The sequence below is a fragment of the Anas acuta genome, chromosome 4 (assembly GCF_963932015.1).
Source record: "Anas acuta chromosome 4, bAnaAcu1.1, whole genome shotgun sequence".
Classification (NCBI taxonomy): Eukaryota; Metazoa; Chordata; class Aves; order Anseriformes; family Anatidae; genus Anas; species Anas acuta.
The window spans coordinates 35965088-35991807 of NC_088982.1; the positions used below are offsets into that span (position 1 = coordinate 35965088).

The window sequence follows — 26720 nt, forward strand, 5'->3', positions numbered from 1 at the left end:
CCCCTATATGTTTGTAGGAATTGGCAAACATACAGATTTCTGTCATTTTGCAGGCACAAGAACAGCCTTATAACAATAGCAGTCTTATAACAACAGTGTTTCTCATCAGAGCTTGCTTATCTGCAGCTTTCCCCTATAAACAAAAACATGGCTTCACCTTGCATTTTATCCCTTCTGCTTGTAGCATAATAAATGCGTGGCACGGCTGTCAAAAAAACAAACCAAACAAAAAACTATATATAAAATTACAGGGTACTGCGTAAATGGCTTAACTGTGCAATTACTGCTTGCTGTATTTAGAACAAATAAGAAGACTGCCTGCCCTTTTTGATGTTGTCTGGAAATACAAACACTAGAGAAACCTGTTGCTTTGGGCTCTTCAGGCTAATCCAGGCTTCATGTTATCCCCAATCATTTGTACCAGGGCATTGAAAAAACTGCACCTGCACCACAGAGTCCTTACTTCCTTTGCCCAATAATTTATCAGTGGTCTAGTAACTGATAGCTCAACATGAAAACTATATTTTCTCCTGTCCTTTGTTTAGAAAGTGCTATGATTTTGTATTCAGTCATGTGTATTTTGAGTTCAGAAAGTGTGCAGTTAATTTCTTTCATTACGCTTTCATTATGAGGAGTGACCACAGGTGGGGGTGACAAGAAGAAATTACACTGCCCTGGTTGTGTGGGTGTTTTTTTTTTTTTTTTTTTTTTTTTTTTTTTTTTAATTTTGGGTGGGGGGGTGCGGGGGGGGAAACAGAGGTACTGGCAAGGCAGCTGGTCATCACAATGGTGTCCTCCTGACCTGTGTCCCTGGTCTTCAGGCCAGACCTTGTCCATTTCCTGTTGTGGGGATGGTGAATGGGGAGTGGAAAAAGGATGGTGCACAGGTAGGGTTTGTCATGGGGTGCAGCTGGAAGGGAGCTTAAGTATATGCTCTTTATAGATGCAGCATCTGGCTGCACCTATATTTATGGGTTTTTCAAAGCTCTGTTTTCAAGACCCGGGCTTCTGTTTAATCTTACTAGCCACACTTGGGCTGAAGAATGATCATCTGTGTGCATTGGGGAAATACTGTCTTTTCCAAGACTCTTTTATAAGACTTGAAAGAACTGCAGAGGCTGGAGGAACACTGAAATAAAGGAGCTGGGCTTTGCCCTTTTCAAGTTTGTACAACGCAAGTCTTTCATGATATCCAGTCTCATAGGAAAGCTGGGCATCTCATAGAGATAAATGTAGCTCCCACTGCTTCCAAAATCCATTTTACACCATGTTGCATGCGAATGGGGTCATGCTGTACTGCAAGTAATAAACTAGGATGTTATTTCGAGAGAATTCTCCCTGACTCCCTCCTAGGGTTTCTTTTATGGGATGATATGTGGCATTATTGTGTCCCTATAAGTACTTTATCTTACTGAGATACAAATCATCTAGTTTTATTTATTTATTTATTTATTTATTTATTTATTTATTTATTTATTTTGTGGTTGTTGTTATGATCTGAGCTCTATAGATTATTTCTTCAGTTTCACAATTTTAGTTCAGTGCCTTAAACTTATATGGACGTTTTTTTCAGGATGATTTCGATTCATATGTCTATATCATAATTCCTAATATCAGCAGTGAATGGCAAGTATATACTTCTTGGAGCAGAATTAGGGCTTATCTTTCAACATTAAACATCTATGAGTCAAAGGCAATTACGTTCAATGCTTTTTTGGTGCTAAGATATAGCAGGCCCTTGACACTTAAAAGTTGTTAACATGTTTCTGAAGTCTAGTGGCATACATTTGCGAAGTACTTCCTTGTTTTTTATTTTCACTAGTGGTAATTCAGTTTCTGAAAAAAGCCTTGAGTGTCTGCTGGCATATGTTGTAGGCTCTTTTCTGTAAGTGGGAAATGTTTTGGTTGCTGTAGCAGTAAATGTAAAGGAATGAAAAGGTAGTGACTTTTTACTCCTTATATTACATGTGGAGGCTTAGAAGGTGTCTTCAATATTATTTAAATCTGTATAATAACATGAGTTTATTATTTGTTGTTTACAAAATCTCATTAAGGAAGCAAATTTTTCCTGTATTTTAGCATTTGTGGAAAAAAATGGGGGAAGAGATAGAGAAAAGGAGAAAGAAGCATGGAAAGCATGGAGGCAAAATTCAGAGCTTAGGGTTCTGATTCATATTCCAGACTGACCTGATAACTACATGAGGAGGCCATCTGTGCATTTGATTTTGTGACAGTATTTGCTATTCTCAGATTCCCCTGATTTTTTTTGGTCAAAATAACACAAAAGCTGTTCACAGCATTTTAATAGAAGCCAAGAAATGTGCCCTTCATTATTTTGAAAAGAAATTGCAGGTACAGTTTCTGCTGATTTCAGTATAATTTCATTTTTTTTCCCCCCTGCTTTTGATTGGGTGTTTACAGGTGGCTTTCCTCTAGTATATTCTTCTGTCACATGAACTATCAGCTTTTGCTAGGAAAAATCCCCCTTGCTGTAGTTGCCAGGCTCGAGGTCTGCTCCTGCAGCAGTTCTGGAGCAAACGTGCCGGGTCGGTGGTGCAGCCTAGCACGTGGGAACATGACAAATTATAATAATTACATTCTTGTTCACGAAGTTTCTGCTTTGCAGGGGACTGGAGCTGGTGATACTTGCTTGCAATTAGCTTTGTGAACTGCTGTAATTATACATTTGGAAAATGACAGCATTTTACTTTTCCTCATTGTTCAAAGAACAGATGACTATAGACAAGAAATACCTTGTAATGGTTCTGAATTACACTGAAGTGTTTGCTGTTTAATACTGCTTAATCCTGTGTTATTGCTTTTATTATTTTTGAGTGTTTACTTGGGTTCAATTTGGGGGATTGTATAACAATTGAAGTGTCTGATTGTGCTGGCTTCAAATTCCAGTTAACATACAAACTGCTAAATCGTCCATGCAATTCTGTATATACACATGCCATATAAGCCCATCGCTATTTACATACACGCCATGTATGTGGAGCTGAAATGGAGTTGATATCTTTTTCTCGTGCCTTTGACTGCTTCACTTGCTCTCTGCCTTTTAATCTCTCTCTCCAGGATTTACAGTGGCATTTCAGGGGTTGCGAATAACTGCCATTAAAAACAAAAACAGAAAAATAAGCTCAGAGGGAAACGCTTTCTCTTGTGGTGCTTCTCCTCCTCCTCCTGCATGTGGGGTTCCCCTCAGCCCTAACAGAGAGGCAGAATATGTGCCTTTGGTTAATGTGTGTGGGATGGGTGAATTGTGCTACTGCATGGGAGAGGTGCCTCGGTGTCATTTTCAGTTTGTAAAGACAACACATGACTATAGAATGGAGGTTAACATGCATTATATGTTACTAAAGCATATTTTTCTGAAGTTTTGAAATGTTATTTGTTCTGTTTCTCCAATTTTCTTCATAAAGCCAGTTTTTGTAGTACATAACTATAAATATCTTTTTTTTCAGAAGAGCTGGTTTACAGGAAGAGCTGGGAAAATTAAGGTTTTCACATTGTACTGTCTTGTGAAGCGATGTTATTTAGACAGAAATGGCAGCCCAAACCATCTCCTTATGCTGGGAGGTTTATGTTTAGAAAACATCTTTTTTTTTTGTTTGTTTGTTTCTGGTGCAAACTGGATCACCAGCTCTCACCAAAGGATGGTGTTGGCTGCAGCTTTGTGCATGCTTAGAGAGTGGCTCCAGGTAGTATCCAGGGGATTGATACAGAGCTGTCTTATACTTTGCTTAGAATTATAAACCTGAAGACATAAATCCTGATGTTTTTAAGATCTGTTTAGGCTTTCATTACCTGTGCATCATGATACCTCAGATATAAACAATCAAAAATTTGGGACTATGTGAAATGTAGTATGAAGTCTAAGTGTGATTTATTGAGCAAAATGCTCAGATTTTGGAGGTGAAGATTAAAGGTAAGAATTTGAAGACTACTTCAGCTGCAGAGCAGATGTGGCTAAGATGAAAATAATAGTGTTTCTGTTTGGATGCAGCACAAGACATTAACAGTATACTGTTTCCAGTAACATAATGAGTCATGAGAATTGTGGAGGGTGGAAATTCCTATTATAAACTCCAGCATTAATGTACTTGTTTAAAATACTGAGAACATTTCCCCCTTTCCTTTTATGTAGCATTTATCTATGCACTTCAGTTAGGGTTCCAGGCTTCATTTTTCCACCATGCACTAGAAGAAATCTGGCCTTATTAAATCCCAAGTCTTTTCAATGTCTATCACAAATGTAAATGAACAGTCTGTAGTGTTGCATGCTCTCCAGATTGCTCTGATGATCGTGTTGCCATGGCAATAACAGAGCATACAGGTTCATGAGACAGCATTAGTAATGCAGCAGTTTGAAACTTAATCAATGTACTGCTACTTCTCTGTATTTCAATATCACTTCAGGAAAATTGAATTCTAGTCAGTTGTCAGTCCAGTTTATTTCCTATGGATTTCTTCTACAAAATTTCCCTCTTTATTCTAGACACTGATCATGATACAGTAATTGAAATCTGTAGTGGTCTGTCATACTAATTAGATGACTGTCTTGTAGCAGGTAATCTTTGGCTGTTGTATTCGGCAGCAAATAGATGAGAAATATTTTGGTCTGAATATATTTGTGTTCACATTTTTTGTGCAAAAAAAAATCTCTTCAGAAGAATAATCTTGGACAGTTTTGTTTATTTTGAAAAAATTTAAGAATGATGTGGAACTAGAAGATGACTTTACCTGTTAGAAGTAAGGTAAAGCTGTCAAGAACAAGCAAATGAATGTTGTCTCCTAGCAATACATTTGAGGAAAAGGTATTTTACACTTACAAAAGCATTAATCAAAATATGTTCACAGCAGTACTTCAGGTTCTCTCTGAAATAATTTTAACTTCTAAAATAATGTCAACAAATAATTGTTGATAATTATTATATTGATAACATCATTAAGGCAATCAGCCAGTTGGGGATCTATATATAGTTTTAGAGATGAACAATGATAAATAGTTAAAAAACAAAAACAAAAACAAAAAACAAAAACAAAGTCTTGCCATGTGAACACCTTTGTGTGTTATCATATGTATTCAGGAATACAATAAAAACCTTAAGTTTTCTCTTGGTATGAAAAATAGTAATTTTTAATTTTTTTTTACAGTGGCACATTAATGACATTTTAATATGCAAAAGTGTACAAAACTGAATTTACACCTAAGGATCATAAACCACATCAGCTGAAGATTTGCGACATCAGAAAACGTAAATGTATAATGCAGGTGTCCCTTGACATATATAGGCCTGTAATTCATTTCAGAGTTACTCCTTATGCCACAAATATTCAGAAACAGTTTTTATGGATTTATGAGGGTAGCAGACTGCAGAGGATGAATTCAGTTTGATAAGACTCTCAAGGGTCACTTCTAGAAATGGTATGTCAGAAAACATTGAAGCTGAAATGAAACCATACCAAAATATGCCAATTCAGAAAATTCTTTACTTCTCTTTATGTACTTGGGCAGTGCCATTTATATGCATCCTGTTCCAATTTTATAGTAGAGATAGTTTAAACATCTCTAGCTTTTTTCCTTTTACTTGAATTGATTTAATCATTTGCTTGTAAAAAGTGAACCATCTTTTTGAATAGACTGGGGACCCAGCTAAAAGCTGTTGTTATCAGGTTACAGAGTGGGAAGTTGGGCACTGAAGAAGGGACCTGTCTTCCTTTGGGTTATTCAGAGTTGTCACTTGGGCTGGAAACAGACCTTGGAAGCCCTTGCTCATGGTCTCTTCTTCTAGCATCTGGAACATACTTGTTCTTTAGGCCTGAACAGCTTGCTTATGGTGCTATGGCAGACAGAGATTACAGAGAATTTTTTTATACATATATTTTCCTGTGTTGTTTTAAATTACTAAGCTAAAACCAATTTATGTTTTTTTCATTGTTGTTGTTTTGTTTGTTTTTTTTAAACATTGAAAGCATGGGTTATGGAAAGGCAGAGATGAAGGTCTTGAAAAATACATGTGATTGACTGCAAGGTTAACTAGTTTACGAATTTTTGTAGACAAAACCAGCTTTACTGACTCAAAACTCATGTATTGAAAGTGTACTATCTGCTTTGTACCAGGTATTTAGTACATAAACTTTTGTAAATTTTTTTAGCCTTGGCGCTTTAGTTTCTCCACCCAATAAAACATCTTTCTCAAGTGACATTGCAGGGCTACATTAACTCATGGATGAAATCATCTATAGTGCACAGTGCCCTCCAAAGTCTTTACACACAGACTTACTGTATTTTATAAGAGGTACTGAACAAATACTTTCCTTTTAACCTCCTGCTGCACAGGTGTGAAGCCTGTAAGAAATCTCTACCACAAAAGCAAAGATTTAGAGGGCAGAACATGACCTGATGGGAATACGGGAGGAAAATCACTCTGAGGTAGACTTGCAGGTGCAATCATTCCTGAAGTCTCATTTCAGTCCTCCAGAATAGCTCTTATGAAGGTGCTAGCAACAGACTGGTTTGGGGACAGATCTTCACAGCTGAAAAAGTGAAGGTAAAAAGCTGCTGCCTTTTCTTTACTGCCCTATTTTCATGCATAACTGTTGCCAGAAACCTGTAGGGGAGTAATGACTCATGCCTCTAAAGGATCTGAAGAAGCCACGTGTACAGTTAGACCCCAGTGAGTTGCAATAACTGTCCTATTTGACTCCTTCAGGGCTGCAAATGCCAAGCAACCACACGGTTTGCCCACCCAGATAAGCCTACAGTAGTTCAGAAAGTTTCTCAGGAAAATGCAATTAGTTACAAGATTTAATGAAAGCAGAACAACTGAATACGAGGAGAAAAGTCACTATTCTTTTGTTCTTCCTATGTAATGTAAGATAATAGTGAGAAGGCGATTACATTACAACTAAATGAATTAAACAAAGCTCCAAAACATAAATTAGAATTTAACGGTGCCATTAAAAACTAATTTAATTTGCAAGCCATCATTACTAGATAATAAAGACCTACTGCAAAATGCACAACAATCTCTTGTGAACACAAGAAAAAAAGCTAGCAATAAATCTTTTTGAGCAGATGAGTTTCTGTTACATTAGTAGAGGAAAAAAAAATGCTGAATGGATGTTTTAGTGCATAATGAGAACTAGGAAGTAATGGAACAATTGGGCAGCTTAATTTTAGCCATAAATGGTTTTATAGCTTAGGGATGACCCTGGGGATTATTAAGAAAAAGTGTATGCAATATTGATTTTTTTTTTTTATTATGAAAACTTTTTGAATCAAAATAGCTTATGAATTTAGAGTGACATGACGCTACTAGTATATACTAGATGTTAACTTTAGTTTGAAAAAATGCAACGAATTGAAGGCTCCACACAATTTCTTATATGGAGATGTATGGCATGGAAACACGCAGTGTGATTGTACATCAAGAGGTGCGTATTTTCCTCAGACAAAATAGCCTTCAAGCTGATAAATACTTCTCTGTTTTGCTAGAGTTTCATTTGGTATTGAATTTACATAAATTTGCATACTAGCTGGGGCAGAACCTGCTTTCAGTGTTTCTGGTATGAAGAAGCCTTTATTTTGTTTCTACATCTTTTGCTTTTTAGACTTCACTTCTGTTGCTCCATATTACATCTTGCAATACGTGTCAGAAATCATCCTAATCTCTGTATTTCTTGATGCATTTAATACAATTGCTGTAGGCTCCATGTGTTTTGGCAGTGCATATCAGTGCAGGTATTTTGGCAGGGTACCACCAGCAAATACACCAAGAGCCAAGTCCTGAAGGAACTTCAAAACCTTGTAGTGCAGTACTTTAATTATGCTGTAGTGCCAGCAGATGGCAGTCCGGCACTTTCCTTCTAGCCTACTAGTGGCCAGATTTCAAAATTATAGTTTTAATGCAATTAATATTGTTACTAAGAGAACTGCTTTTAGCTTGATTATTCTGACGGCTTTGCTATCTTCTCTTTACTGAGGCTCTGGCATGAAGCTGCCCCACGTGCCTTCTCCTCTGTGTGATACCAGAATTCAAGCTGTACCTCCAAACCATGGTTGTGTGGAGCTGAGTGTAGATCTGTGGAAGTTGCCATGTAGTCTGTCCCCATGGCATTGACAGGACTATATAATTTATATTTTAAGTCTCCTTCTGTCTGAGTAGCTTTAATCAGCTTACCTGCAATTCTCCCGGTAGTATCATGAGGTCAGACTCTCTCTCACCTCAGTGGCTGTGTCGCGTTGATGTATGAAGGTAAAACAGCTGCCATGCTCAATCACAGAGGCATGAGGAATGTAATTTGTAATTTAGGTCCCACTCTTGCAAATGCTTAAGCACATGCACAACTTTAAGCATGTGAGTTGTTTTCTAGCAGTTAGAGCTACTCAGGGATTTAGTTACCTGTGGAGTTATACATAATTGCAGAATTGGGGCATTGCTTGTAAATCAACACGTAGAAGTGGCCTGGGTGCTTTAATTGTTGTGGATACAGGGAACTATATTAATGACTGTTGGTGTTATTTTACTGAAAAATCTCCTTTCTGCCTCATTGCAGCCAGCATGTTTAGAGTTCTCAAAGAGAAAGACAATTCTTATCTCTAAGCTTGCGTAGTTCATTTTATTTTTGCTCTTGTTTATTATTTATGTGTTCCCATAAATGCTTCTCCTGCTACTTCTGTTGATGCATACATAATACTCACTGTAAAAACATCTTCCAATACAACAGCATAGACCTTGTCGTGTTAGGGATATGACTTTTCCTGACAAGAGAGAGCATTTGGGAACTCTGGGGATGCTGAAAGCTATGGCTGAGCAGAATAATTATCCAGAATCTCCTGGGCAGTCATCTTCCCCAGCTTTTCCCAGGGCAGACTTGTGCAGAACAGTGGAAGGCAATGTGCTAGAGCTTTAGCAAAGGTTTTCAGAAGAAACTTGAAATCTATCAACACATGATTGCATCTGGGAAAAAAAAAAAAAATATAATCTCAAACCTTTTTCTGATATCACTTCCCATTCAATCCCATGACTTTACACTGGAGGCAAAGTTGGTGATGTGCATTAATGATACACTGAGTGTAAATTAATTTACACAGATGTGCTACTCCTGAAATGAGATGGCCAATACCAGTTAGTAGCAAATAGACTTACTGAAGATCTGATCTCAAGGCCAAGGTTTTACTGCTTGTATGACTTTTCCTCTCCCCAGACTGCTTTAACATTGAGCCCTTAGATAGCATTAAGTTAGCACCACTGCGTTTGCTTAATGTGAAAAAAAAAAAAAGAATATAGGCTAAGAAAAAAAGATTGATAGGTTATAATATCTCCACAGGATGATGCTTAGATAGTAGGCTTAATAATACTGGTAAAGTGCTGTTATAAAAAGTCTTGAAGTGGGTGAGAATATGTATAAATGTATTATACTGTACTGTTTCTTCACTCATGCTGTGACACCAATCTCATCTGAAAAGGATAAGGATCAGCTGCCCCTGAATTAAATGATACCTAACCCTGTAATTAGTGGTGTGGAAACCAGTCAGGCTTCAGAGAGTACAAAATGTTGGCATAATTTGGCTTGGAATTAAGGTATGGTGTAAGACATTCTCATGGGTAAGTTGCCTTCACTTGATATGATTCCACCGAAGAAAATTGGATGGCTTGTGTGACTGTGTGACTTGTGTGTGTACTACTGCAGAATTGGTCATTAAATTGTTCTAGTGTATTGGGACTGGGTAGTTTATATAATGCACAGCTATAACACAAAGAGTGATTAAAAAGCAGGTAATCACCCATAATGCTAATGTGCTTGTTGCCACAGAAAAGAAATGTCAATTAAAATTCTTATGAATTATTTACACATTTTTTTCACCCCTATAATTTGATTCTAAATTGAGTGTTAGCTTTAGGTCAGAGTTTTATGTGGAGATCTGTAACCCTTCTGAGCTGCACATGCACTCATTAGCTATAGGCACATTTGCAAATATGCTGGAGGTCTCTCTTGTAGCTGTCAGTCTATTAAAAAAAAGATCAGGTTCCCTCCTTGAAGCCCTGCTGCTATGTTGCCTCCTACAGGAATATACCTTACACAGTTTGAAAGTTATCTCCTTCCAAGGATCCTTTGTCAGATTTGAGGAAATGACCAATTTGAGGGTTGCTTTTTATTTTACTTTGATTTCAGACAATTAGTATTCAGCCTCTAGCAGTAGTGTCATTATCCACAAAATATTAGAAAATTAGTGATTTTCTCTCTGTGTGTGACACCCACCTTTTGTGGTTGTTTAAAACAAATATGAGATGTAATCATCTGAGTAATTCATAGAGAGATTTCACAAATGTCTGAAACTTCTGCATGTTTCTTGAAGGGTATGCTTTGCTATGTTTATGACTATTGGCCTCTTTAATATAAGAGTGTAATACAGGTTATTGTTTCTGATGCTGTCGTGGTAGATCAGGTGAGAGCTCTGGGATATCCTTTAGGAACATGTAAAAGGAGCATGTGGTTAGAAAAAGGTGGCAACCTATAACTGGCAGTAAAAACCATGGAATTAGATTGGTCAGTGTTTTTTCTTCTGTTCTGTTGGATGTGTATTACAGGGATTTATGTTTTTGCATGCCAGAACAAATACCTGTAAGCTGAAGGGTGCCTAAACAATGCTTTTCTGCCTAGACACCAACAGACAGTTGGGTGACTCCTGTGAGGACAAGTGGACCACCACTGAAACTGAACCTGTGACTTGTGTCTGCCAGAAAATGTAGCTTTGCTCTTGTATCTTTTCTTTTTCTGTTGTCCGATCTGTTTGCTTTTATTATTGCCATTCTTTTAGTAGCAGCAATTCAGATTTAACAGACTGAGTTGCAAGCATAGTATCTACCAATGAAAAGGAGTTTGCTTTTCTAGTAGCATGGCTGGTCAAGTCTCAAATCAATCATGTTCAGGTCCAGCCAGGTGATACTGAAGATCATACAAGAGGATTGTGGACTGTAGGATCAATTTGACTGTAATGGCTTGGGAAAAAACATGCATTACTGACAATGTATAGATATTAAATGGAAAGACCTCAGACTGTCTCTTTGGTCCAGATCAACTTAGTGTTGTAGGTGATTAAACAGAGGCTTTCTTTGTATGCAAAACGTGTGCAGTTGACCTAGGAATATGAACATCAAGACCTAAGCATTCATTAGCTCTTCTCCAAATGTTTCCCTATTTGGAAAATTACTGGACTCCTATTTGTTATGTGTTATTTGCTATTTGTTATTTGTTTAAAGAGGGTTTAATTGCTCATTTGTTGAGCTTGCATGGTGTGATGTTGTATGCTGCCTCTTCCAGTGACAGGACATGTATGAGGGAGGAAAAGTGTTCAGGTACTTGTTTTATTTTGTGAATACTTTCTGCTGTAGCTCCTTGTGTGAAGTAGAGAACTGGTATGTTGACCATGGAAGTGTGGGCTTTTGCTCTTGGGGAATTCAGTTTGTTGTTGTTACTGTTTTTCCTTTTTGACATTTCTGAATTGAATGGAAAGGGGGTTGAATGAGGCACCAGACGTACATTTCTGTTAGCGTACAGTCTTGTGAAGTGCTTGCTGCAATATGAGCTATGAAAGTGACTATTTTTCTCCTAAGGTGCATTATGGTACAGGCAAAATACTTGATTTCTTCTCTCTGCTCCAGCAAATATTCAGGTATGACATGCAAAGTGGAAATACTGCCACAAGAAAGGGCAAAAGAGTATAAGGTAATCTTGACAGCTCTGGGATTTTGCATCCCTGTCTCAGATGTCAGGGTTTTGTTTTTATTGTTCTTGTTTTTTTTATTTTTCTTTTTGTCCCCTTTCCCACTAATAGTATGTTTAGGGGTTTCACAGTAGTATCCTGGAATTTATGCCTCTGTAAAGCCAGTAAGAGTGATGTGGTTAATCTTCCTGACTGCTTTCGAAATGTACACCCTGTTTCTCAGGCTTCCAAAATAAGTATTTTGTCTTACCTCATTTGTATTTCTCCGTCTTCTTCTTCACATCTTACTTTCCCAGTCTTATTTCATTTCATTAACCAGTGCATATTATAAACGTCGCGTATGTAATACCTAATCTAATCCAGTATTATGATCATCTCCTTTAATTTCTATGTGCTTAAGTATTGTTTCTTTATTATTAATATTATTGTTGAAAAAGGAGTCATTTGGCCAAATTTGAAGAATCTCAGATATCCTTTTTAATTCTGTCTCCGGGTTGGTGTTTTTTTTTTTTTTTTTACCATACAGCAGCAACTACTGGGGTTGTGGGGAGGAGGAGGTCTGCAGAGAGAAAGATTTTTTAGAGAAACCTGAGTTTACAGCATACCATTTCCTGCATTGAAATGTTAAAATGCAAACCTTTTGAGCAGTTGCTTCTCTGCCCATTAAAGATAGAGCTCCCTTTTCTTGTTATTTTGTCCACAGATTTATTATCTTACCTTTTTCCAAATTGAATTGCGTAAGCCACTTATCTGCTCATGATTCTAGTCTAGCCAAGTCGCTGTGAATTTTATTGCTTTCCTATTGTGTATTTGTTGATTCACCCATTTTGTATCATCAGCACATTTCATCACTTTACTGCATTTTCCTTCTTTCAGGTTTGTAAAGTAAACAAAATCAATACTAACATTACAGAATTCCACAAGTCATCTCCTTCCATTCAGTACTGCTTCTAGTCATAAGTACCTTCTGGCTCTGGTATGCTACCTATTTTTTTTTTTATCCAGTCAAGCAGCTCGCCTCCTGTAACTCACCTCTAAAGTGAACATGAAACAGTTTGCAAAGCATCTTACAGCACTCTTCATTAGAAGTGGAACAACACTTCCTGTCAGGTCTGAAACAGGCTGACCAAAAAGTTGTGCAAGCTCTTTAAAAAGTGAACAAATTCAGGGACAAGATTATCCCTGGAGGTTACTTAGAAAGAACAGAAGAGCTCTGAAGCACTCATTTGCTACCTCTTTGCTCGTTCTTTTTCTGCATTGTTAGTCTCTTCTGTAGATCATAATATTACAGGACAGCTTTTTAGCTGGTGAAAATTGGTGAAGCTTGACTGGTCTCAGTGGTGTTACAGTGATTTATGCTTGATTAGCACCTGGATCAGGCTGCTTAAGTGGTAAATGACATTAATGCCCTGCCACAATGATATTTGCTATCGCTGAATGTGATTTGGAGACTTTGATATCAGATATGATGGTTACGTGCATGTGTGATTCTGTGCTGATCTTCCATCATGGTCAGCCTCAAGATTTTCCAAGCAAGAGGGCAGGTCCCTGACACTTGTTGTAGGAGGATTAACTGCCACTAAGTAACAGGCTGTTGGAACTCCTTACCTTGATCACTGGAACAAAACAGACAACATTAGACTGCTGATTTAGATGGTATTTAATGAGAAGCTTATGCATGAACCTACATCTGGAATGAGATTCATTAGTCAATGAACCTATAAGGAAAGAGACTGTGAGAGGAGGGAAATCCATGTATGTGTTTCTTTCTTGGACTTGTGAAATGCACAAAAATACCCCACCAGCTAGCATGAGTGAATATGTTCTAGGGGATTTCATTTCGAACAAGGACTGGACCTTGACATGACTGTTACCTTGAAAATGGGCACAGCATCTCATTGTACCAGTCATTTCACCAAAAAAAAATAGTGAGGGATAGTCTACCCTAAGAAATACAGAGCCTCAATAAGCAAGACAAAGTCTGGAAGGGGGATGGAAGCATCAAGACCTGAGGTAAATTGATTACAGCCATACTGCAAGTAAGTGGCTTTAAAGGAGCTTTATTTATATCCCTTGAAATATAATACATTGTAAGCGAACCTTCAAAAAAAGCTGAGAGATTCATATCTTCATGAAGCCCATCCTATTATATCCAGTGGCATGTACAAATCAAACAGAATTTCTTTAGTGCCCTTTGACTCCACAATAAATTCCAGACACAAAAGAGATGTTATCCTTTCATTTCCACAATATGAATGTTATCTTTCCTTTCTATTTTAAGTTCATGTACTTGTGCCTGACATTAACAGGAATGTCTGTTGGCAATAGTGCCTAAAACAACTTCTGATGTAAAATGTAGCGGATGAAGGGCTGGTCTACGTGTTGCAAGCATTATGGGCTGTATTTATCTGCCTTAAAAAAAAAATAAAAATAATAAATAAATAAATAAATATATATATATATATTTACACACTGTTGCTTCACCAGTAGCAATACTGTGTCTACAACCGTCTGGTTTTTGACATTTATCCAATTCAGTTTTAACGCTTAATTTACAAGGTGAGCTTTCCTTCTTTGTCATTATTTCAGGACTGTCTTCAAGGTTTCTGGGCAAGGTAAGAAGCACAGTAACAGCAAAGAGCACAGTGTAGCTGTGTTTAAATCTTTGTCCTTTCACAATAACTATTGTTATGCCTACTGTTCTCTCCCCGAATTGCACAGCTTAATTGTGTTTGTCAGCAAAAAGGACAAATTGGGTTTTAAAGGTGCATTGGGGTTTTCCCTCCTGACAAGTCTGTTGGTTGTAATGGATGGAAGCAATGCCTCCTGCATTTTACAAGGCGTTTGGTCTGGAAGATCTATCTAGTAAGTCATCCACTTCATTCTTCTGTATTCAGTGTTTCCTAATACTCCATCAAAGTGGTCATTGCTGTATCCTCATAAACCCATCACTCAAAATTACTATGTTCTTCCATCCAGGAATTGTCAGTGTTGCCACTAATAGGAGTGAGAAGACAGCCAGTCACCTCAGCGAGACCAGTTCTTGGCTTAGTGAACCTTACGGTTTGCATAATAGACTCTGTAGGCTTCAGTCTCCATTGCTTTCACCTTGAGTAGCCACCCATGCCCATATAAAATGAGCGTGCAGAATGGTCTCATTTAGCATCCAGTCCGGAAAAATGTCAAGGAGTGCAGGGCAGCCTGGAATCAAATGCTTCTGCTTTCAGTGTATTTCAATGAAAATTAAGAATGTTTTTTCTAGGTTTAATTTTCTTGATAATTCTGTTTTGAGGTCCCACTCCTAGTAAGGAATGAAGGGTATGAATAATTCATACACTGCCATTCATAGTTGTATAATGCACCATGTTTCACATTGAGTTACAGTATAATCACTGTCATCATCTTCTCTGCAGTGTTAGTTCACCACTGCTGCCACAGTGGGCAAGTACCTTGCACTGTCATGGAGCATCTTACTGGCCAGTTAACCTTTTTAGACCTCAAGATAACTTAAGCTGAAGAGGGTTTCACTAAGGAAGCAAATGCAAGTTGCAGTGCAATATGAAAAACACCCAGGCAGCATTTTAATGGTTGTTACTAGGTTCATACTAGCAATCCTTGTGCCTCAGACAGGTTTGGGCGTTGACGTTTTCAGCAAGTCAGTAGACACAGGAACCTGTGGACTGCTGTTGAAAGTCTCATCATGCACTTTAATTAGCAAGTAAATAACAGTGATGGAGAACAAGAGGTCTGCAATTCACAGGGAGTGTTTTTGTGAGACAGCAGTAATGAACTCTCTCATTTGAGGTGCAGTAGTAACACAATTTCACTGCTTGCTGACTGTACCCTAAACTACAACTTAATTTCTTTTGTTCTAAATGCAGTTAGCCATGTACGCATATGATGGCTGTCTTGAGAATGTAACTGGATTAGGTGCAGTTGGTGAGGAACATTTCTCCAGTTTTCATAGCAGCTGACCCATCACGTCCACTAAATGGAGTTCAGTTGCTCTTTGGGCAGAGGCAGACTTGATGACATTGGTGGGATTCAAGTAGACTGCTACTAGTAATGCATTTCATGGGTGCCTCCTGTTCCCTGTCTGACTGGGTCTCTGTGAGGCTGCTGCATATCAAACAGTCAAAAAAGACAATTTTATATATTTGAAAGAAAAAAAAAACATAGCCTGAAATAGCACATTCCTTGTTTCTAACTGACAAGCAATATCATAACGGCAGCTGCTGGGAGCATAGCATGTCTGTCAAAATGTAAATTGTTTGTGACTGAAGCTCCCTTCTGCAAAGATACAGCACCTACCTCTTCAAAGGAGCTTCTTTGAAACATAACTGTACAGATATACCTCAATGTAGAAAAGCCTATAAGCGAACCTTTAAAGCTGTCTCCCAGGGTTTCTGTAGAATTTATGGTAGATTATATTTCAGGATATGTTATTTTTAGTGCAAATTGCTACAAAGTTAGTTTATAAAATGTACAGGTGCAGTGAACCTGAACAGAGCCTCTGCCTTCCCCCCCAAACAGCATCAGAATGGAAATGTTTTGACTAACAACCTGATTCTCCCTTCGCAAAATTGACTGGTGCGGATTCTCTCTAGATGGCAGTGAAGCTCTTTCAATGACAAGGCTGCTGCTTCCTTCCCCCACCCTCTTTCCATTTCTTCTGGAGATTCATTTCCAGCTGTACTGCGCTATGATTTAACAAGGCTTTGATGCTGTAAGATGTTGGCGGGCACAAATCAGATTTTTTTTTTTTTTAAAGGATAATATACTGCTTTTTCAAAGTCAATTAACACTTAGGGCAAATGAAATGGGGAGAGCTAGAGGTCAATTACTAAAGGATGTCCACAAAACCTTTCTGGTTTATACAGCATTCATCCAGGGATTGCAGATCACTGGGAAAAGAAAGGAAATAGTAATTAGCTCATTTCATTTCTCAATGGTTACCAATAAGATGCTTTAATACAGCTTATCTGTTTTATTTTCAATCAAGTGTTGACTGATGCTAATAATTATTCTGACCATCACAAAACTATGTTGTTTCAACCCGAGACTGTGTTGTTTCAAGGCATTGTACAGTCATCACAGTAGCTGGGAGACTGTTGTGGCAATTTATGCACCAGGCAGATGTTAGCGGAGAGAATAGCATTAAAATTTCTGGTTAGGAATGCTCTTAATAAGCTTTATGTAAAAGAAATACTGTAGCTGGGCTGTCCAGCCACTAAACAAACAAGTGGATGAGAGATGAAGAAGTGCCATTCTTACTGTCATTCGTCATCTGAGTTAAAACAAGCAGGTAAGCTAATGCTTGGCCTTTGGAGAAATGTGGTGTCAATTCACTGACTTACCTACTGCTAACTTTTTATGTCATGACTGTGATGTTGTTTTGTAGGTGACCTGCTATGGATAGAAAGATTTAATCAGACGTGGCTTAGGCTTACTGGCCTGTATGCTACTCATGTGAGTCACTGATATCAGCAAGGCAACGCACCGGTGTAAAGTACGAGGGATATCTAAATCCTTTTGCAATGTGTGCCTTGTTTGCAAGAGGCAGATTCATGTCAAGAGAGCTTACAGCTCGAAGGCAGCTTTAATAAAAGTAATATTAAGCCAAAATTAAAGCACCATTCATAACAAAATGGGGTAGCAGATTACTGTCTTGTAAGTTTAACGGTGACTATACGTGAAAATGGCCAGACTTGACTTGAATCTGTGCTTTCTGCTCGTCTTTTGTATGTCAAACAGCTTTCCAGGCAAGACTCGTGCTTAAGATTGCAGTCACAGTTCATTTCTTTTTTTTTTTTTTTTTTTTTTTAAATAACTCTGCTGAGTTTAATAACCTTTTCCTTTTTGAATAAGGAGTTTCTGTTTGCAGTCACATGAAAAGAAAAAAAGGCCAGTGCTACAGGCAGCAGGAGATTATTTCATGCCTACCTACTCAAAGAGGGTTTTACAAGAGCACAAGGGCCAGGGAAAGCACATAATGAGCAAACTCTTGTGAGGTAAATTATTATTTGGAATTTTGAATGGGCCCTTAATGTGTGGGGGAACTATACTGCCAACTGGTTGTGTGTGGCACTTGACTTTCAGGTAAGTAGTAACTTATCAGATAGCTGTCATCCCTGCCTTATTTCACTGTCTGTGACGGCAGGAAAAGGAAAGAAAAAAAAAAAGCGTTGGACCTAGAAGTCATGTTCCCTTGTTTGCTGCTGTGTCAGAGAGACAAAGCTCTTTCTAGCCACTTGTGTGTGTGCAGTGCACTAATTGTCTGCCCCCACCTATTGCACAACCAGCAATCTTTGTCCTTTTGGTTTGAAAAGCACAGCAGTCAGGCTCTTGAGTGATATGCACCCAGGCACAGTGCTTAATTTGTTTCCTCGAGTTTACAAAGGGAGTGAAGATCAAATGTGGAGCTCCTGTTCCTCAGCTACAGAGCATATTCTGCTTTAAGGATATACGTAAACTTTTGTTATGGCACTGACTGTAGTGTTGTGACACTAGAGCTAAAGGGAGAGCTCAGGGGCTGCAGCTCTATTTGCATTGAACAGTGTGATTCAAAGTGAGCCATTTTCTTAAAACATGGTAGCTGTGTCAGTGCACTTTTTTCCCCAGACTGATTCATGCTGAAGGCATGTGTCTTTCCAGGTACCTGTAGCATGTTGATCGAGCTACTTTGGTAGTGTGTCTGTGGCAGCAAAAACATTTGCCCAACATTTTGGCCGTGTTTTATAGTACGTGCTGAGCTATGTAATATGGGGATTCATGCCCAGCTTAGCTTTTACGCTAATATTCGTTTTTATTCATGGCCATATCCACTTGTTTTCTAGAGATTTGAGGCTGAAGGCAAGGTTTCAGAATACTTGTTTGGAGTGGTGAAAGTCCAGAAAACCTGAGTTTGTCCACTGAACATGTTCATATTGGCTGTACTGTGCCTATAGCTGATCTGCATCTGTGTTGTAACTCAGTGCGAGGGTCAGCCTCTGTTCATACTTGGTGAAAAATATGCATGTGTTTCTTTCTTTCTTTTTTTTTTTTTTTTAAAATTTTTGTCTGGGAGAAACACCAACTCTACTGAGGTTATTTCAGGTTTGTCCCTGAAATGTCCCCCCCCAAAAAATTTAGGGAACACTCCTTAGGATGTGAGCCATTTCACCATAGTATCTGCACTGTTGGCCACATACTTGAGCGCAAGAAATTCCAGCAGAATATGTCTGTAGATACATGCAGGGAGAAACAGTTTTACAAAACCAGCATATTAGAGTGACTTCCTTCCCTGTCTTTTTTTGGACTTCTTATTTTGTTCTCCTTTGAATGAGATAAGATCTCCTCTAGTATGCTATTAAAATTAAAAAAAAAAAAAAAAAAAAAAAAAAGGAAATTTAGATGCAACTTTTGTCTTTACAACACTGAATTGGGAAGCATGTGAGAACAGCTGCTCTGTATTTCAGCAAAATAAAGAAATGCAAAAATGAGCAGCAATACGAAGAAAAGAGTGATCAAAAACAGTCCCTAAAGCTTTGTTTGTGTACACTGTCTTTTGCATCTGAGGCAGCATCCATTGAAATCAATGATACCTCCTTTTCTTTGTTGTTGATGGAAACAGCTTCAGGCAGAATTGGCAAGGTATGTTAGACCAGTTTCCCAGTGTGTTATGTTTTAGGGAGCCCACTCTCCCACCAGCATACATACCATGTGCTCCGCTGTTCTACACGGAGTAAGCAAGCGAGAAATAGTTATACTGCAAGCTTTTCAACTATTAGTTTTCAGTGTATGGGTTTAGCAAATATTTTTAAAACATATTTTCAGTACCTCTTCATCTAAACCTTACAAAGAAAAAATATAGATTAGTTATAGTTCTTCAATGTGATAGCTAGAGTCTTTAAAAATGAAATCTTTCCTCATGAGCTGATGTCATGGTTCATTTCAAGCAATCTAATCTTCCTGAATGGATACATATAAAACAGGACGGCATGTGGCCGCTGCCATTTAAGACTCCTGATGGTCCTACTTGTGAACCGCTCAGATCAGTTAGAAGCTTTCAGAAAACATGCATTTTATTCTGAAATCCAAATAATCAGGTAGCTGGAGAGAAGTGATTTATGAGAAAAGATTAAAGTCTCCCAATAGTCAGTCAGTAATGCATTTGCACTCTTCACTGCTTTGATCACTGTTGATAGTAGGGCCAGAGTTATGAACATATGTTTGCTGGAAATTTCTAGTATTTTAGCATTTCCAGTGGATTGTAAGGAGAGGAACAAGAGTGAGTTTAAAACAGCAGAATTAAAATTTCATGGCTCTTGATTTGATAGAGAGGTTTTTGTGAGATTCATCTGCTCTTCTCGATAGATGTTTTTTTTTTATTTTCATTCATGCTATGAAATAAACTTAATTTTCATTTCTTTAATTTCTTGGAATCTGTTCTCTTGTGCCTCTTGCCTATTAAAAAGAGTGTATGACTTATTGGAAATGATTATCTGTGTCTTTTGTTAGACATTGGGCTGATGTGACAAAGACAATAGGAATCAAAAATGCACAGAATTAGTACCTCTTTCACTCATCCTTTGTGTGGCTAAGAAGATAATTCAGTAGGTCTGTGAAGTTGTTTCTGAAATGAAAAAAAAACACAAACGGCATGTAGATAATGTCTTGATGCCATTTCTCTGTCATTTTGGAGCTAGAAGGAAGTCATAGGGTATCTGAAACCACATTGAAACATGATACGTTATGGACTGCACAGGGTTTGTCTGGACTCAGAATATTCATGTTCTTTCCTAGCCTTTATTTAGTTTTCACATCCTAGCCTTTATTTAGTTTTCACATAGGAGGACCCTATGGATGGTTCTTCAGGGAGCTGTGGCAATAGGAGTCTGAGGCAGTACATCTTTGAGGGAGCAGGGAGAGAACACTGGAGATTGACGGTGGCAGGAGTGTTTGTGGAAAACAGTATGTATTAGAAAGCTTATGGCAATTTCCTTTCCTTGGACAGATCTACAAGAAAGAAAGGAGAGACTTCTAAACATTTTTTCTTTTCAAGCTGTTTTGCAGACCAATCTGAAATGGAGGAGAAAGGAAGAGACTGCGATAGAGATCTTCACCAATAGGGAATTTAGCTGAAATAGTTTGTCAGCCTCATCTGATGCAACAGCCAGCAGTTTGTGGTTATCTGTACAGGATTTGAATGCTAAAGGGGCACTAAAGATCCTTATCCACAATGAAATAGCATTTCAATAAATATAAGCTTCTTTTTTGGTTCAAACCAGCCCCAGAAATGGTTTCTTACCTATTTGGAAACAAACTCTTGAGATATATATATATATATATATATATATATATATATATATATATATATATATATATATATATTGCTTGTAACCAAGAAATCCCTAAAAATAGTTTTGGAATTTGGAGAATTAATTAATCAGAAAATTGGGTTTGCTGTGAACCAACTTTTTAACATAGTCCTACTTTCAAGTGCTTCAAAAGTAAAATAAAAACCCACCTTGTTCTGTTTCCTTGTGTCAGACTCAGAACAGTAGTCGTCATTTGTCATTCCTTTTGCTTCTGGAAAAATATAATAATAATAACAAAAAGCCTTATTTTTTACTCCTTCCGGAGAGAGAACTTTTTTCTTATTTTCAGCAATGCTTCAATTCAAGTGCTAATTAAGCAGCACATACTGAATGATCCTGAATTTCTCTTATGTAATTCATGTGGTATGTATATTACATTTCCTATCAAATGAATTTTAAGCAAGGGTTATAATTTTATCTTCCCTGTCAAGAAGATACAAGTAGACTTTCTGAGCATGTGTTACATTCTTGCAGGGCTGAAGAAGTGATCAATGATCTACTTTCTTGACAGTTTAAAAATCTGTGAGATAGCCCATTTGTGTTACTCTGGGTAAAGTGCTACATGTTTCATCATGTGATTCTAAACCTTTTTTTTTCTTTTTTTAGGCTCATTTCTTTCTTATTTGTATACTACAGGAATGATGTGCAAGAGAATATAGAGTATGTCAGAATCCTTTCAGATTCATCATTTCAATATTTCCTTCTGCTACAATGGTTTAATTAGAGGAGTCTTCTTTTGGTATGGGCTTTTGTATATCTTTAATGAAACTGAAGAGCATGAAATGTGGTTTCCCTGCTTTAAATGAAGCCACTTTTAGAGAAATAAAATGAGAAATGAAGAAATTGTTGAAGTCACAGTGCATGAAATTAAGAGAGCCCTGACTATATTGGCAACATTTTTTTCTTTAGTATTTTGATGACCATAGAGCTAAGTAGTTGTGGGCTAATTGTTAAGAGATTTTCTTGTTTTGGTTCATATGCCTTTGATAGTTATATTGGCTTCAAGTTCATTTGAGCAATTCATGATCCCAGTCCTGCCATTGTCTTGAGGCAGGTGGAGCCTTGTGTTCTGGTGAAGCTTCACTGGTTCCAACTAGGTCTTCTGCATATGGAAAGTACACTTACAGGCAGGTACATTGAAATCAACAGGGCTCTGCGTGGACCTATGTCTTTCCTGCATACAGATAGTTACAGAATCAGAGCCACTGGTGGGATTTTGGAGGAATTCAATGTAGTTACAAGTCCTGAGTCCTCTGTAAAAAATCTGGTCTTGTGCACTGTGGTGGGTTAACATTTTCTAAGGGCCAAACTCCCACCCAGCTGCTCCCTCCCTCCCTCCCTCCCTCCCTCCCTTCCCCTCCTCAGTGGGACAGGAAGAGAAAAGAGGTTGACAAGGTTGTGGGTTGAGGTAAAATCAGGGAGTTTGCTTGTCAAGTACTGCTGTGGGCCAAACATAGTCACCTTGAGGAAAATTAATTTGTTGTCAGTTAAAATGGACTAGGGTAGCAAGAAAGAAAGACAAACATTAAAACAATGACTTTACTTTTCCCCTCCAAAACTTGGCTTCACTTCTTCATACCCAACCCCTCTACACAGTGTTGAGCAGCTCAGGGCTTTGGGATGATCAGGACATGGTGTTTTCTCCCTGCAGCTCATTTCCCCCCAACACTTCTCCTCTGCTCCAGCTCCATCATCCTCCCCTTCCTTCCTCACTGACCCACCCCGCAGTTTCCACTGCAGTTTCTCACTCTTCTCTTTGTTACTTCTCAGCCCTTTTTACCATTTCCTAAAGACGTTTTCCCAGGGCTGGTGCCAGTCAGGCTGATGGGCTCAGCTGCATCCTGCAGTGGGCCCTTTGGAGCTGGCTGTGTCCAGCACAGGTCAGCCCCTGATCTCTTCTCACACAGATCACCCCTGCAGCCACTTCCCACTCCTCCCCAAACCCTCACATACAGTACAGGACAGAGAAGTGTGTAATTCATTCTGCCTCAAAGACAGAGGAGTTCAAAATGATACGTAGCTGTGATATTAAACCATACACATGAAAGCACTTGAGCAATGGTGTTAGGGATGCTCATCTTTCAGAGAAAAATCATTAGATCATTAACATATTTAGACCCCATACTAGCCCCTGCCTCCAAATTGTTCCTGAAACAAGATACAGTCCCTCAATGATCACTGGATGTCTCTTGGGATCAAATTTTCAATTCATTTTCTTTAAAGAACTTTCTTCTGAATAAGGAACTTGATTATGAGGAATGTAAGGAACATGGCTGTAAATTTGAGTCATAAAGCTATGCACTGACTTGCATTAGATCCAGCTTTGTGTGTCCAGCTGAGCTGGATGTATGCCTTCTTTTTCTGTAGTCCCTGATCTGCTCTGTAACCTGGAAATGGCCCATGGGAAGGAAGTTCTGCAAAACAGGCCTGTGCTTTTTGTAAGAATACAAAAAAGAAACCCCTGAAGAAATCAGCTTGTCTGAAGCAAGTTGATATTTCTGTTTAAAAGCAAGATCTGTTTTAAATGACAAAAAATTTCTTTATTTTCACTCCAGAGCAGACTTGCTCCAAAAAGCTCCGTGGCAGTTTTTCTCTGAAAATTGCACTTTTGTCTAAATCAAAATGTTTCACAGAAATGTGCCATTTTGAATTAAAAAAAAAAAAATAAATCTAAGAGTAAACACTCAAATTTAAGTTACATTTTATTTAGATGTTTTGAATTAGAAATTGACTCAGCATCTAAGAGCAAATGCTTAATAATGCCTAAGCAGGAGCACACAGGACTGTTTGTGAGGTGCTAAAGGTGGTATAGCACTGCTATAGAAGATGGCTCCCTATCTGCTTTATTTTTGCTGTCAGTTAATCGTGACACACACCACAAGCCACAGAATACCTTCAACATCTAGCAGTTTTTCCACAGTTTCTGGAGACTCAAAAACTGACAAAATACTGCAAGAAAAAAGGGAGGAGAGGGAAAGTATAGTAATTAAAAACAGCCTAGGCCATCAAAAATATGGGAAAGTAAAATTAATCAAAATTCAATACTATTGGCAGTAAGGAAAAGAAATTAAATGTTTTGAGAGTCTAGAACAAATATATGGTAAATTTCAAAATGCTATCCTTTTGGACTGTTTTGGAAGTCCAAAATTCTGACTTTACATTGGGAAAAAGAAAAACACCCCCCTAAGCACCCCAAGAGATATTTTAATGAATAGAGCCCTGATTTTGAATGAGTGCTCATCAGAACAGATCGGTATTCTACCACTTTTGCTAAACAGGACGTTTTCTTTTTAACAGCACATCGACAGTTGTCAGCTTCTTTTGACTTGTGATATTTCCCCATCCATTTTCAGTTTTGCATGCAACTCTGAGCACTGTTTCAGTAACCTAAAAAACAAGGTTCATAGTGTAGATGACAGCAAAATAGTGATTGAGCAGACCGGTGGTATTAACATCACCTTATACCGGTGCTGAACTTTGCATGTAGAGCAACTGACTTCAGTGGAACTAAATCCCTGTTCAAATGTTGTGCTGATTTTGGATCTAAGATTTTGGCATCTTTCACGGAAGGCAGTGAAGATGTGTTGATTTAACCTGGTCTCACGTGAACACTGCCTTGCGTATTTAAATCAAAATTCGGTTCCTTTTCTGGTATTGTAATTGTTTTAAATATACATCTCCAGTAATTGCTGTGTGATACTGTATTTCATTTGGGTCAGCATAAGAAAGGCTGTAACCTTCACATGCTCAGGGGCCAGGTCTACATTGTTCTAGTAGGGAAGATGAGACGAGACTGACTTTTCTTGATGAGGTTGGAGTGGGAATCCATGAGGTACATTAAGAATTTAGTAGAGAAAAGTATTATTTGGGCATGTAGTTTAAACTTAACAATGTAAGTTTGACTGTGCAGTGACTAGATGGCAAATCACTAACCCCTGTCAAAAATGCCAAGCCTTTTTCTCTGTCTTGGAAATTAACGATCAATTCATGTAACTGAGAAATGATGGGGAATCAAGGCTACTGGTGCATGAGAATGGAAATAATTATTTGTGGTTTTCATGAGAAGATTGCTGGTTTGCAGGATTTAAATTGCATGCAAACTGTTTTTTACATCTCTAATTGAAGATGTGTTGTCTGTAGGGAGGGTTGACTTGACATTGATGAACTTGAATGGAATACAAAGACATGAAAATGGGCTCATGTTGGCCTTGAAAGTGATTCACTGGCTCATACTCTGATGTTCCTTTTATTCCTAAGAATGCTGTGGGTTGCTAAATGTAGTTTTGCATGAGACTACAGGTGCTAGTTACACAGTGGCAGTGGTAAGATATATTGAAGCACAAATGCAGAAATGCTTTGATTTCCAAACGAAAAATCTTTTATTTCTGAGAGAAAAACAAGGAAAAGGATAATTTTGAAGTGACGGTGTTCATGATTTTTTTTTTTAATGATTCAAATTCTTTCTAGAGCAACGTTCCATAGACTTTATTATTTAAAACTTGATATTCAATAGACAAGGAGTTCTGTATGCATTTAGGAAAGCTTCATCCTGCATGGATGTAATTTGGGAATCTTATGTCATTTTTTGAGCTGATACAGAAATGTGCATTACTTTGACAGTACAGTATTGAAAAATAATGGATGTTTTTCTGCACTTTTTTTCAAGGTTCCTGTATCTTTTTCAAAATAATACATCATGTTAAATTAATATATACATATATATAAAGTACAGGATTGGATTTCTTCTAGAGCCTTTTAAAATCCTTTTTTTTTTTTTTTTTTTTCCAGGGGAGTAATTGGTAGGTGATATAAATAGTGTAGTTTCTAGGAGCTGAACATTTTGTCAATAAAAGTCAAGGCATGATAAAAGAAGATAAGGAGGATACTGGGAATTCCAAAAACAGCTCCAGTTAGCTCAGAGGCATAGTCCTTCTGATATAGCTAAACCAAGACCAAGCTGACTTTCCTGACGTTGCCTTGGCACAGAGACAAAACTGACTTGCATTTGTCTTTAGCTGCCTGTGGAGAGGTACTGTATTGTATTGTGACTATGCTCTGGTACGTATTTTGTTGCTACTAAATGAACATTAGACTAATTTTCTTGCCATAGATATTTAATAAAAATAATGCAAAATTACATAGTGATGCTAACTTTATTCAAAATGATGCTAGAAGCACAACTAGAGTATGGTAACTATTAATTTATAGCACATTAGTTTTGTGAAGATAGAGATTTACAGCAGAGCTGCTGTAGTGAATATAAAGAACAGAGCAAATACATTTGAAAGCATTTATGCAACATTCTTGAGAAGGCAGAGTAAAGAATGAAAATTCACTGCAAAACTACTTTATACAAATAGGCAAATTGTAGAAGTTAGTTCAACAAAAGGTTTAGTGAATGTGCATCGTAAGGGAAGCATGCCATTAATACTTTCTCCTTGCCCAGGATGACTTTCTGTTCTATTTCACCCACTCAGTTCTCTTCCATATTTTTGAGAAAGGCAGGAGATCAGCTGGAAATTACAACCTTGCCCATATTTTCAAGTGGCTGTTTTTGAGAAGTGAACGTGAATAATATGTTGTCAGAGACCATGAGACAATATAGGTTTCTAGGGGCTTCTAGA

At 37.9% G+C, this 26720-nt stretch overlaps 1 long non-coding RNA gene across 1 annotated transcript in view; it reads left to right on the top strand.

The window, feature by feature from the left end:
- Positions 1 to 749: 749 nt before the first annotated feature.
- LOC137855973 (uncharacterized) overlaps positions 750 to 26720 on the top strand; it is a 341358-nt gene continuing 315387 nt past the window's right edge. The window contains exon 1 of the long non-coding RNA XR_011096097.1: positions 750 to 887. This is a non-coding gene — a long non-coding RNA (uncharacterized lncRNA). The remainder of the gene's footprint in view (positions 888 to 26720) is intronic.